At 51.8% G+C, this 11,444-nt stretch overlaps 1 pseudogene; it reads right to left on the bottom strand.

The window, feature by feature from the left end:
• Nucleotides 1–25: 25 nt before the first annotated feature.
• On the bottom strand, nt 26–10,790 carry LOC115252478 (ATPase family protein 2 homolog; annotated as a pseudogene).
• Between the last annotated feature and the right edge of the window lie 654 nt (nt 10,791–11,444).

Raw genomic sequence — 11,444 nt, 5'->3', positions numbered from 1 at the left:
ATGGGGGGGGAAGAAGGAGGAACTTGTCTAGAAGAGGAAGCGTCCCCGTAACAAAACAATCAATTAAAAAATTCCAACTTATTTACACACAAGTACGACAAAAATCGAGAGGCATGATGTGCAGATTCGTGATCTACGACGGGTTCCGAGGAAATTGAGGCGCGTATTCATCCGGCACCACTGGAAGTTTTCTATATAAAAGGGATTAGAAACAAATGTTTGCGCTCATGTGGATGTAATCAAGTCCGAGTCGCTGCGGCTGCCCTTTCAGCTCAGCTCTGCTCAGAGGATAAAACAAAAATCGAAACCCAAAAGTCTCTTCCAGGAACCGCCCGCAAGAACTGAACGTCTCCGAGTGTTGCGGAGAGAAGAGGGGAGAGGAAAGAAGGAGGGAGGGAGGGGAGGATGTTTCTTCTCCCTCTCCAGCTCCCTCTTTTTTTTGGCCAGGAACTGCCAGCGACCCGATCTGCTTTAAATTACCGGTGGAGGATGATGTTAGCCCTCTTCCTGTCCGTTATGTCTTGCACATGCAAACTCCAAAACATCCTGGAGTCTCACCGCTGTCCTCTCATCTCCTCCCTCTCCCTCCCTTCATCCGCTAAGAGCAGAGTGATTCATCTCCAGTGCAGCGGAGGGCGTCCACAGGGGTCTGCAGCCTGACCTCATCTTTAAAGTGCTGGAGATTTAGTGGTCCAAGAGTAATTACAGGATTTTGTAATTCTGGGAGGAAGTGAACGCAACACGGTTTCATCTCCGAAGCAAGCGGAACAAATACCAGATTTGATTTCCGTTTCATCTGTTCTGTGTTCTCACCACTAGAGTCCGCCAAGTCTTAGACGCCAGACCTGCCGTCCCCTCCCGAGGGACGGAGGACGTGTGACGGTGTCCACGGGTGGAATGTTTCTAAATCTTGGCGCTCCCGAGGCTCAACGAGACAGGTGTTAAAGGCGGAACAGCTCGTATAATACAGTCGTCCATCTCAGCACACTTTTGACCAGAACCTGATTTGATCCTCCAGCTATTTTCTGAATTTACGGCATGTCAAACCGGAGGCAATAAAGTTTTCCTCATTTCTTTTCCCTGCGCTTGGCTAACAGCGCACAACAGACACATTCTGGCACGTTTTCCGCTGTCATTTCTCTAAGCCTGGAAAGCCACGGTTTTCCAGTTTTGCTTCTTGCCTTTTACTCTCAAACCCAAAATAACTGCAGACGTCTCCTTTTTTCACCCCATTTCCCCCCATTTCAGGGGACTTGGAAGGAACCATCTTAGGGATTCGGGAACGGACCGATGCGACCCTGAACTACGGGAGAGCAACGATCAGAGTCAGAGGTGCGATTACCTTTGGAACATCAACGGCCACTTCCCTCATGGCGCTGGGCTTCACAGCAGACATGGCCCATTGCAGGTCCTGCACAGTGATGCTGACTGCACCCTTCAGCTGCTTGTCTGACGGCTGCTGGGATCCTCCCATCGCTCGTCTCAGCGCGTGCAAGCCTGCAGAAAGATGGGCTACACGTTAAATATGACACCGGGTCAGAAAAATGGGGGGAACTGGGTTAGCTTCTAGAGTATAAGGCCAAATAAATGGCTGATGTACGTGGCTTCGGTGGCAAACGCAGAAATAGAGCGCCTCTGAAACATTAATATTTCTCTTTTCTGGTGACTAATCCTGATGTCAGAAAAAGCTGAAATTCTAAAGGTTTCCAGATGTGGTGGATGCGTGCTGCTGTACGAAAAAAGAACCTTCGCTAAACATCTGAGGCAGCAGACCTAAATCCACCAGGATAAACCGCACATACATCAACGTGGAGCGCGCAGAGTGTGTACATACCTCCACCAAATCCACGAATTAAGACTTTTGGTGCAGCTCCAAATGAGGAGGTGAGGCCACCGCCGACATGGTGAACCCCATCACCGTGTAGTTTGTGTGTCATCGTGCATCCTACGCTCGTGTCTAGATGCAAAAAAATCTCCTCTTTATGTGACCTGAAGAGGATAACGTGAATATGCACTTTCGCCACCAACAGGACAGGGGCGGAATTACAGTCATATTTCTCCATCTGTTATCCCTCTAAACGTCAAGGTGTTTCCAGCTTTGTGAAAGAAATTAAACCACTGAGATGAAAAAAACACCACTTCTAACATTGGCCTCGATGTGCAGAGCTAAAACAGAGACATTTACCAGACAGTGTACGTGCAAAAAGGGTCAAAGTTTTGCCATTGTCTCGTGCGGTGCGTCATTCCTCATCAGCACTAGCTTTCACTGCAGAAACTCAGGCTTGTACACGCTGTGATGATACACACCTCATGAATGCAAATCTCAAAATGAACACTAATTCCCCTTTTGAGAGCGGAAATATTTGGGCCAGCGGAGAAACAGGGAGCAGGCCAAAGGCAGGGGAAGAGCAGCTGAAGCGCTTAAAGACTGAATGCCCGCCGCCTCAAAGAGTTCGGCATCGGAACAAAACGGAGGCGGCAAAACAAACACCGATGCATCAATGGGAAGAATGAACCTTTGTGTCGCTTTGCCAAAGAGGCTGTCGCGGGCTGATATGAGGAGAAAGAGGTGCTGCACGATGGAGAGCTGATGAGTGAGTTCAGACAGAGAACATTTCAGAAGACGGGGATGGAAAAAAGAAGCCCCGAAAGAATGATCAAGCACGGCACATCCTCAACGGTGCGAGGGTGCCCTTAAATACTCCACAGGTCCAAAACTTGAAATATCCCGGTTGCCATTAAAGAACACAAGAGTCCACACATCACATGCACGTACGCAAACTTGGCTTCAGCTTCTGAGGAGTTAGAGCTGGTGAGGACAGGGGCACTGGGGGGGGCCGGTCCAGAGCTGGGGGGCAGGGAGCAACGTGAGGAGATTTATGAGCTGACATGAGTGTATCCTGTTTATATTCTCCAACTGTAGGAGCGGGACAGACGAAGAGGAGGATTAATGCAAGTGGATTTTTCTCCTACGTGCACGTAGACCAGAGGTCAATGTGTTCCCCAGTCCCGGCTCCCTGGTGCACCGAGTCTCACTCTGACCACATCCACCCACTCTCTGATCCCCAAAGGTCCAAGCATCCCATCATTCCACCTGGCCGCCGCTCCGTCTCTTCATCTGCATTAGCTGCTCGGACCGCACAAAAACATCTGGAAGGGACGAGGAGAAGCAGGACAGGATGTGGAAGGAAGCCCGGGGTGAGGAGGAGGAGCTGCGGAGCACCGGCCACAGCACCACGTGTGCTAACCCCCGAAACCCCGAAGGGCGGAGAGGCCACTCAGCGCCGAGAGGATGAACAGCAGAGAGGTTCTGAGAAAAGAGTTCCGATTATATTCTGGAAAACAGCTGGAGGAGGGTGGAGACCTTTTAATGTCGATCCAGTGTTATCGCTGTATCAGGCCTAAAAACCCCACAAAAGCCATTTAAAAATACACGCAGCATCTGAGAGGTGAGCTGTGCTGGTGCTGAAACTACAGAAAAACTCCTCGGTTCTATCAAGAAAGCTGCCGAAGAACTGAAACCAAGGCTCCTGATCCATTCAGGTAGGTCCTGAGACCCATCTGATATGCATGGATTTAGAAATACTGCAAATGCACAAATGCAACCAACAGCTCTGGGATTTGAAAGCCCACTTCTGTCGAGTTTTAAATGTTTAAGGACGCAGGTTCGTTTTCTAGAACAGCAGAAAGAAAAAACCCAACTCAACGACTTCAACATTCTGCTTCAGGGATTCTCTCTCTCTCTCCTGACTGTTCTTGGCTGAGTCCAAGCCCACATTTGGTTTAGCTATGAAAACATCCGATGGAAGGGAGGAGGGGGAGGAAAAGGAAGGGGGGAAGAGAAGCAACACAACAAAATATAATCTTGAACCATATGTGGACTCATTTAGTCCTTTTTTGTTTGCAGATCTCATTTCCAGAATGCTTCAAATTCACCAGAGACCTGAGGAGAAATGTGGGAGAAAAAGGGCCCCTGAATGTACAAGAATGCACATTTGTACAGCACATCGCTCCCAAACAAGGGGGGCCCTCAAACGGGGGGAGGGGAGGGGAGGAGAGAGGAGAGGAGATGAGGAGGCGAGGGAAGAGGAGAGGAGAGGAGAGGGAGCAGGAGGTATCGGGGGGGCCCGAGAGAAGGAGATGGGAGGGGAAGAGGAGGAGGAGAGCGAGGAGAGGAGATCGGAGGAGGAGAGGAGAAGGAGAGGAGAGGAGAGGAAGAGGAGCAGGAGGAGGAGAGGATGAGGAGAGGAGAGGAGATGGAGAGAGGCAGCCGAGGAGGGACCGAGGAGGAGGACGCGAGAGGAGAGGAAGAGGAGAGGAGAGGAGAGGAGAGGCGAGGAGAGGATGAGGGAGAGGAGTAGGAGAGGAGAGGAGGAGCAGAGGGGGAGAGGAGAGGAGAGGGAGAGGAGAGGAGAGGAGAGGAGAGGAGAGGAGAAGGAGGACAGGATGGAGGGGAGAGAGAGGAGAGGAGAGGAAGAGGGAGAGGAGGAGGAGAGGAGAGGAGAGGAGAGAGAGTAGAGGAGGAGAGAGGAGGCTGTGTGTTTTTCCATGGAGGATGGTATTAATTATGCAGGACTAAACAAACCATTCCTGAAAATCCGGGTCTTCTCCAGAGGGGTCACAGCGAATCAGCTCGTCATGAGACAATCACAACGCAAGAGGACACGGAACATGTCAGCCACGAGTTCCTCCGAGAACTCGAGCCGGATCCTCGCAGGCTTAGAAGATCTCCTGCAGCCAACAGTGGAGATTCAATTTCAAACAGCCTCAAAAGATCCATAAATCAAAATCAGCGAGGGGGACTTAGGGAATGTTACAAGTTAATGACGGAGCCGTCTGCATCTGCACATCAGAATCACTAATAACAACAGAAAGTGTGCAGCACCCATGCTAACATCTGGACCTATGTCCAACACAAAGAACCCTGCAACACGACCCAGCAGGCCCGCGGCCCCCACGTTGGCCGAGCTGAGCCTAATGCAAGAACAGTCGGCCCCCCGGGGGGCCCCCAGCTCAGGTGGTACGGCGGTCGATGGGTCCAAGTTGGGTCGTTCTGATTGAAAGCAGATATTCAAAAGCCGACATGTCCATCGCATTCCAAGTGGGCGTCACGTTCGGAGACGTAATGAAGTGTGAGTTGTCAAAAATCGACTCGTTTACAGGATCCAGACTCGAGCTGGAGCGGAGCTGACGCACCCAGTGGAGTCTGGGCCGGAGGACGGCGCGGGCCCCGTGGGCTACAGCCGCGGCTAAGCTCCATTAGCTCGGAGTCCCTTCTGAGAAGGGTCCAGTCCGGGATGCTGATGTTCCACACATACCGCACTGGAACGGATGAGGATGGAGGAGGATTCCCTGTTCAAACACCATCAGGACGTTGGCGTCCGAAGAAACCTAACCTCAGCTCACCCCCGACAGAACCGGTGGTTTCTGTCAGGCGGGGAGCCGTTCGGTCCGTCCGTCCGTCGGTCCTGTCAGGAGTCCATCGGCACGTCAGCGCCGCATTCCACATTTCAGCAGGGGAGGAGAATCCGGACGCGCTTCAACCGTCCCGGAACCGCCGCTGCCGCCGCCGCTGTCCTCGCGTGATTGGGAAATACTTTGGGCATTACGCAATCACAAAACCCAGGAACGTTTTCATTACTCTCCGGGGCTTCCGGAACAGACTTTGCACCTGTATTTACAATACCGAAACATCTGTTCCTGGAGCCGAAACACTGCCAATATATGTCCTCTTAAACTACTCTCACACACACACACACACACACGACAAAGACAAATACACACACTCACACACTCTAAACATGTCGAGCCTGCAGCCGCACACACACGCGCACGCCGGGCAGAAATATGCTGGGTTTAAGCGGTACAAGCAGCACATTTCCGGAAATTTTATAAACACGGGCCTCAAATAAACTTGACGTGCTGATTGACTGGTATTTATGCGAAGTGTCCTGAAATTCCCCAAAGTGTCTCTTAAAAGGACAGAAGCGTCGGGAATTCTCTTTATAAGGCAAAGGCTGCTTGTAAACACGGCTGATGCATTCCCCAGTGTTTGGCCAGTGGACTCTTCAACTCCAACACTGATGTCAAACACACAAAATTCAGCTCATTTTTGACGCCGTTTTCCTCCCCTCTGTCTCCACGCACAGCCCACGTGCACGCTCATTCCCCTTCACGCCATAGTTTCGATTGTGGACGCTAAACGCGGACAGAGGCTAATCAGAGAGCTGCTGCAGAAAAAGACGCTTCTGGGTTTCCCCCCCGTTTGGAGACGCTTGTTAACAGAGGGTGCGGATGTGGCACGAGCCAAACAGGCACGCGCCCGCATACACACTCGAAAACAAACCCACACACACGTACGCACAATTTGTGCTGTTTTAGACTGTGGAGAGGAGTCATGTGCCAGCGCCAGGATCAGCTGACGGCAGCAGGACGAGAGGACAGCGTGAGACAAACGGAGGACGAAAACGCCGTCCGACACACTGGGAAGTGTTTCCGAAGCAGACGAAGGTTCACGTGACACACCGACATTGCGTTGTTTGTATTTTAGCAGACAGGAAGCATTTTTGCCACCTTTAACCATCTGAACTGCACCTGTGAGGATCAGACGCGGAGCACTTCTTTAGGGGTTCAGTCCATCCGGCAGCGCCGTGCGTCGACGTGCACCTCCCGGGACGCACGATGACGTGACGGGGAGATAACGCGAAGTTGAGGTTAGAGTTGGTGGATTTGTGTGTACGCTCTGTGCAAATTCTAAGGCATCCATAAATATATCAGCCAGTGAGCAGGCCGATGAAAGACAAAGACACACACACGCACACACACGGGTGTTCATTGAGAGGGGCGTTTACGTCTCTGTTGCAATATAACATTTGGCCACCAGAGGTCACTGTCGAGGGATTAACGCGGTAAAGCTTTACTGCGCCGCTGATGTGCGTTTAAGAGTTAAAAACTACATTTATTTCATCGTGCACTCACTAATATGCGCCTGCACACACAACAGAAGTGGCTGATTGATTTACTCACGCTTTGTTTGATATCTCCTCAAAAAGCAGGGGGAATGAACAAAAGTCATTCCGGCTGCGGCAGCAATTCCTTAAGAGCACGTTGTTTATATTCTAAATTATACCTTTTATTAAGGGATTACCTCATACAACCAGCATCCGCAGGCCCAACGCACGTGAAGCAAAGCACAGATTTTGGTCATAGGCATTCTCATCAGAGGCCTTTGGGAGGATTTGGGGCATCCTGGAAGAAACATGCTGTTCCTGCATTACGTTACATTAGAACGCGGCTGAGCCGTGACCAGCTGTAATTAAGCGCTGATTGCGCAACACATCTGCCATCAAGAAGTTGTTTCTGAGGCCCGACTGGACAAACAAACACTTTCCCCTTATGACTTCAATGTTTCACCACCCCCTCTTAAACACACCAACCTGCTCAGAGAGAAACAGACCCCCGGCATCATCCGCCCCCTCCTTCACTCATCTGTTAGCATGTCGCTCTTGCCATAAAGACAGGACATCCACCATGAGTGCACGTTTTGCACGTCTCGTTTTAGGCTGCAGCGCATCAAAGCAACGTTAACGGGCAGCTCATTGTTTACCTGAGCGGGGGGGGGGGAGAGGAAGGAAACAGTCATTTTGTGTCAGATGAGACAGTCAGGCTAAATGTGCTTAGGCCACACGTGCACGACTGACGAACCGCCGCCCGGCGACCTTCTGGGCGACCTCCAACCATCCATATTATGGGATAGGGTTAGGGGTTAGGGTTAGGGTTAGGGTTAGACTCCACACAATCCGAATCAGACTCCCCTGGAGAAGCTGCGTTGAGTCCTGTCGGCCGCCGCTGACAGTGCAGACAGGAATCATCCCCACCACAGCCGCAGCTCCCTCAGATGGAAAATGCAATACGCCCCCCCCCCCCCCCCCGGGGGGTCAGGACCACCCAGGGAGAAGGCGGCGTCGCTCAGGCACCGCTACACTCACACCCGCCAGGCTCAGATGGACAGTCTTCAGGATGTGAGGTGGCTTTGTGGCATCAGGGGAGGGGAGGGGTGTGTGTGGGGGGGGGGGGGGGGTGTGGGGGGGGGGGTGGGGGGGGGGGGGGGGGGGGGGGGGGGGGCGGGGGTTCTAACATGTGGTGGATTCAGTGGTTTCGCCTACGGTGACAGGGACACCACACGATCGTCCAACTTCCTCTTATGGGAAGAATCAAAGGAAGGTCGTCAGACAGACGCCGATGGAAACAGGAAAAACCCGAGTCGGCCTCAAAGGTCCAGGAAAAACACAACAACAAGCTTTTGTTTGCATAAAAGCTGCCGGAGCACCGGGCGGGCCCGGCCCGGGTGCCCGCTTCCCTGTGTGACTGCAGTTTGATTTCCCAAATGATGCACCGAGAAGTACAAAGAGATCCGCTGATGAAAGGCACAAAAGTGGTTTTGATGTGTGGGGTTGCGGTTTGTGTAGTGGGGTGCTGCAGCGTCTGAGGGGCCCCTGAACGCACCACAATGCTACAATCTGGCCTATTTGTTTCATGAAAACCAGGACGCGGCGTCTTGCTTGACTTTACCTGCTTCCTTGCAAACGGCGGCGAGGTCAGCTCCCACGTATCCGTGGGCGGCGTCGGCCAGCTGCGTGAGCTCCTCCCTGCTGGCGCCGCACGGCGCCAACCTGAGCTGCTTCTGCAAAATGTCCGCACGCTCAGCCGCGCTGGGAACCCCGACCTGCCATCGGGAAATAATCAGTACCTCAGAAACACTCGCTGAAATGAAAAGGTAAATGAGCCGTACACTGAACCTTGAGGAACCTCAAACCACAAACAGATTCATGTAATGTTGCATAGCTACTTCCAGCCATGTGACCTTTGCTATCGGCTCTGTCGGTTCGCTACAAACCTCCAGCTCCTTGTCAAAGCGTCCCGGTCGACGCAGGGCAGGGTCCAGAGCGTGGGGCCGGTTCGTGGCCCCAAGTACCAGGACTGACCGGAGTGACCCTCCTGGAAGGACAGGAACAGGAGAGCCGGTTTAGCCTCGTGAACATCTGTTCTCGAACAGGCTCGGCGTGAATATTTTAAAAGCTAACAACCAAATTTGCCGCAGCGACGTGTACGTTTTCTGGCCTGGGCAGATTTACGTGGGACTCCGCTGGAGCTGCTCTGGATTTAAGTCAAAGACACAGGCACTCGCAACTCGGTCCATCTGTTTTTATGAGCAGGAAGCTCCCAGGATGTTAGTCCTGATGCTAAACCTGCTTCGGATGGGATTTTCGGCTGGTTCGGGGGCGGCGTGGACCGTCTCTCTTCTCCACGTTTTCATTGTAATGCAAAAAAATTAAATAAAATCAATGTCAGATCCCCGACCAGCTCTGGCGATGCGTTCGCCAGGCCCCGACGAGGCGCGCCGTGCAGCGGAGGAGGAAACGGCGGTTTTTTCTCATCAGGCATCAGCAGGAGCCGCTCAGAGGACAGACGGCGCCCTCGAGATGCGGCGATTGGCGTGTGAAGGCCCTCCAGCACGCCGGCCTGCTTTCTGCATTTCCCGACGTTCCCGATGCCGAGTCAGCAGATGTCAGGCCGGTTTTAAGCCGACTCGCGCTCAACTGCGACGATGGTTTATGGCAACAGTAACCGCGGGCAACCGCGGCTCAGGTTGCTGCGACAGGAAACCCACCGAGCCGATCCCGTCCATGAGAGTCAGGAGAGGAAGCCACGACACGTTTTCTCCACCTCGTTCTGAGCGCCCTCGCGCTTCGGACACAGAGCGGTCCAGCTCATCGATGAAGACGATCGCAGGTTGTCTGACAATTTGAGAGAAAAAACATCAGAAAGCAAATCCATGAACTCAGGAAAATATGAATAAAGAAGGTTCCAGCTAGCAAACACTGGACTGTTGTAGCTTTCGTGTTTTCTTTGACTGACAGATTTTACCTCTGAGACGCTTCGGCGAAGATCTGCCTGAAGTCTGGCTTCAGTTTCACCGTAGAATCTACAAGATCATCACATCTCTCCACATCTTCTCTTTTGGATTATTAATGATTACATAGAAACGACCCTACTTGCTCATGATCTCTGGGCCGTTGATCACCGTCATGTTGAGCTCCCACCTCATTGGCTATGGCCCGTCCGATCATGGTCTTGCCCGTCCCGGGAGGTCCATAGAGAAGGACCCCTCTGGGTGGTGGGATCCCTGCAGGGAGAGTGACAGGTTAGTGTGATCCTGAATGCATCACGAAGGAGCTGTGCCATGTGACCTACCGTAGTTGGAGAACAACTCGGGGTTGTTTTCAGGGGAAGTTCAATCGTCTCTCTGATCACATCCAACTGGCTGCTGAGGCCGCCTATCATACTGTAAGTCACCTTTGACCTTTTAGAACTTGGCCGATCCCCCTGCTGCTCTTTTGTCTTTAAAAGTGACTTTAGTGTTGGAGCAGAGACTGTAGAGGTGTTTCGCAACACTGTCTTCCACAGAGGGAGCTGTGGCAGCTTTTTCTGCAGGCTTCTGAGCTGGTGGAGACCCCTGGACTGACGGCCTCTCTGCTGAGTCTGCAGCAGGGTTCGGGGAGCTGCAGGAGGATGGGGGTTGAGAAGAGACGTGGGAGTGCAGCCGGTCTGTGTGGGGGGCTGGCTGCGGATCCGGACCCCAGGCGTGCTGGGGGCACCGTCGGTGTCGTCGTTGTCAATGGTAAGTGAACCCGAACTGCAGGGAGAGAGGTCACCTGACCGTGGACTCAAGCATAGAGGACTCCTCTGTGTCAGGTACCAGGGGAGGAGGCGCTCTTTGGAGGGTACATACCGTCCTCCCCTTTTATCGTCTCGACCATGAGACCACATGACCGACCAAAGTACGTCAAAGAGATGATGTTCCCTGGTAAGATGATCTTCCCAGCTGGCAAAGGGGAAAAGAAAAGAGAGCATCAATGTATCTATCAGTGAAGACAAACCTAAGAAAACCAAATGATGTAAAGTGACTGACCGAGGGACCTGAGGAAGAGAAGTTCCTGAAACTCATCGGTCTCAATTGTGTCATCGTTGTCCTGAAGAATAAGAACAGAATACTTCAATTCAGGAAATATATGTATAAAAAATAATCACAGTTATAAACAAAGCAAGGAGTAAAACCCATCTTTCACATAATCAAACGTGTTTTAAAGACTAACCCTGACCGCGGACAACTCTTTGCACTTGCTTACGTTGACCAGCAGGTGGCAGCATTTACCAAAGATCACAGTGAGGCAACATCAGGACTGCTCACTGATTTTAATCAAAAATCTTCCACAAATGTATTTTATTCGGAGGCCAAACAATATGTGTTTTGAATTGTTTTTAGCTTTGAGATTGTTGACCACAGAAAAGCCCCAAATACTGCGAAAATCATTGCACAAATTAAAATGGTATAAACTATTTACCAGTAGTTTATTTTGTATATACTTGTACTGTGGCCAGAT

Source organism: Takifugu rubripes, chromosome 14 (assembly GCF_901000725.2).
Source record: "Takifugu rubripes chromosome 14, fTakRub1.2, whole genome shotgun sequence".
In the NCBI taxonomy this organism is placed as follows: domain Eukaryota; kingdom Metazoa; phylum Chordata; class Actinopteri; order Tetraodontiformes; family Tetraodontidae; genus Takifugu; species Takifugu rubripes.
This window is presented reverse-complemented; position numbering and strand designations above follow the sequence as displayed.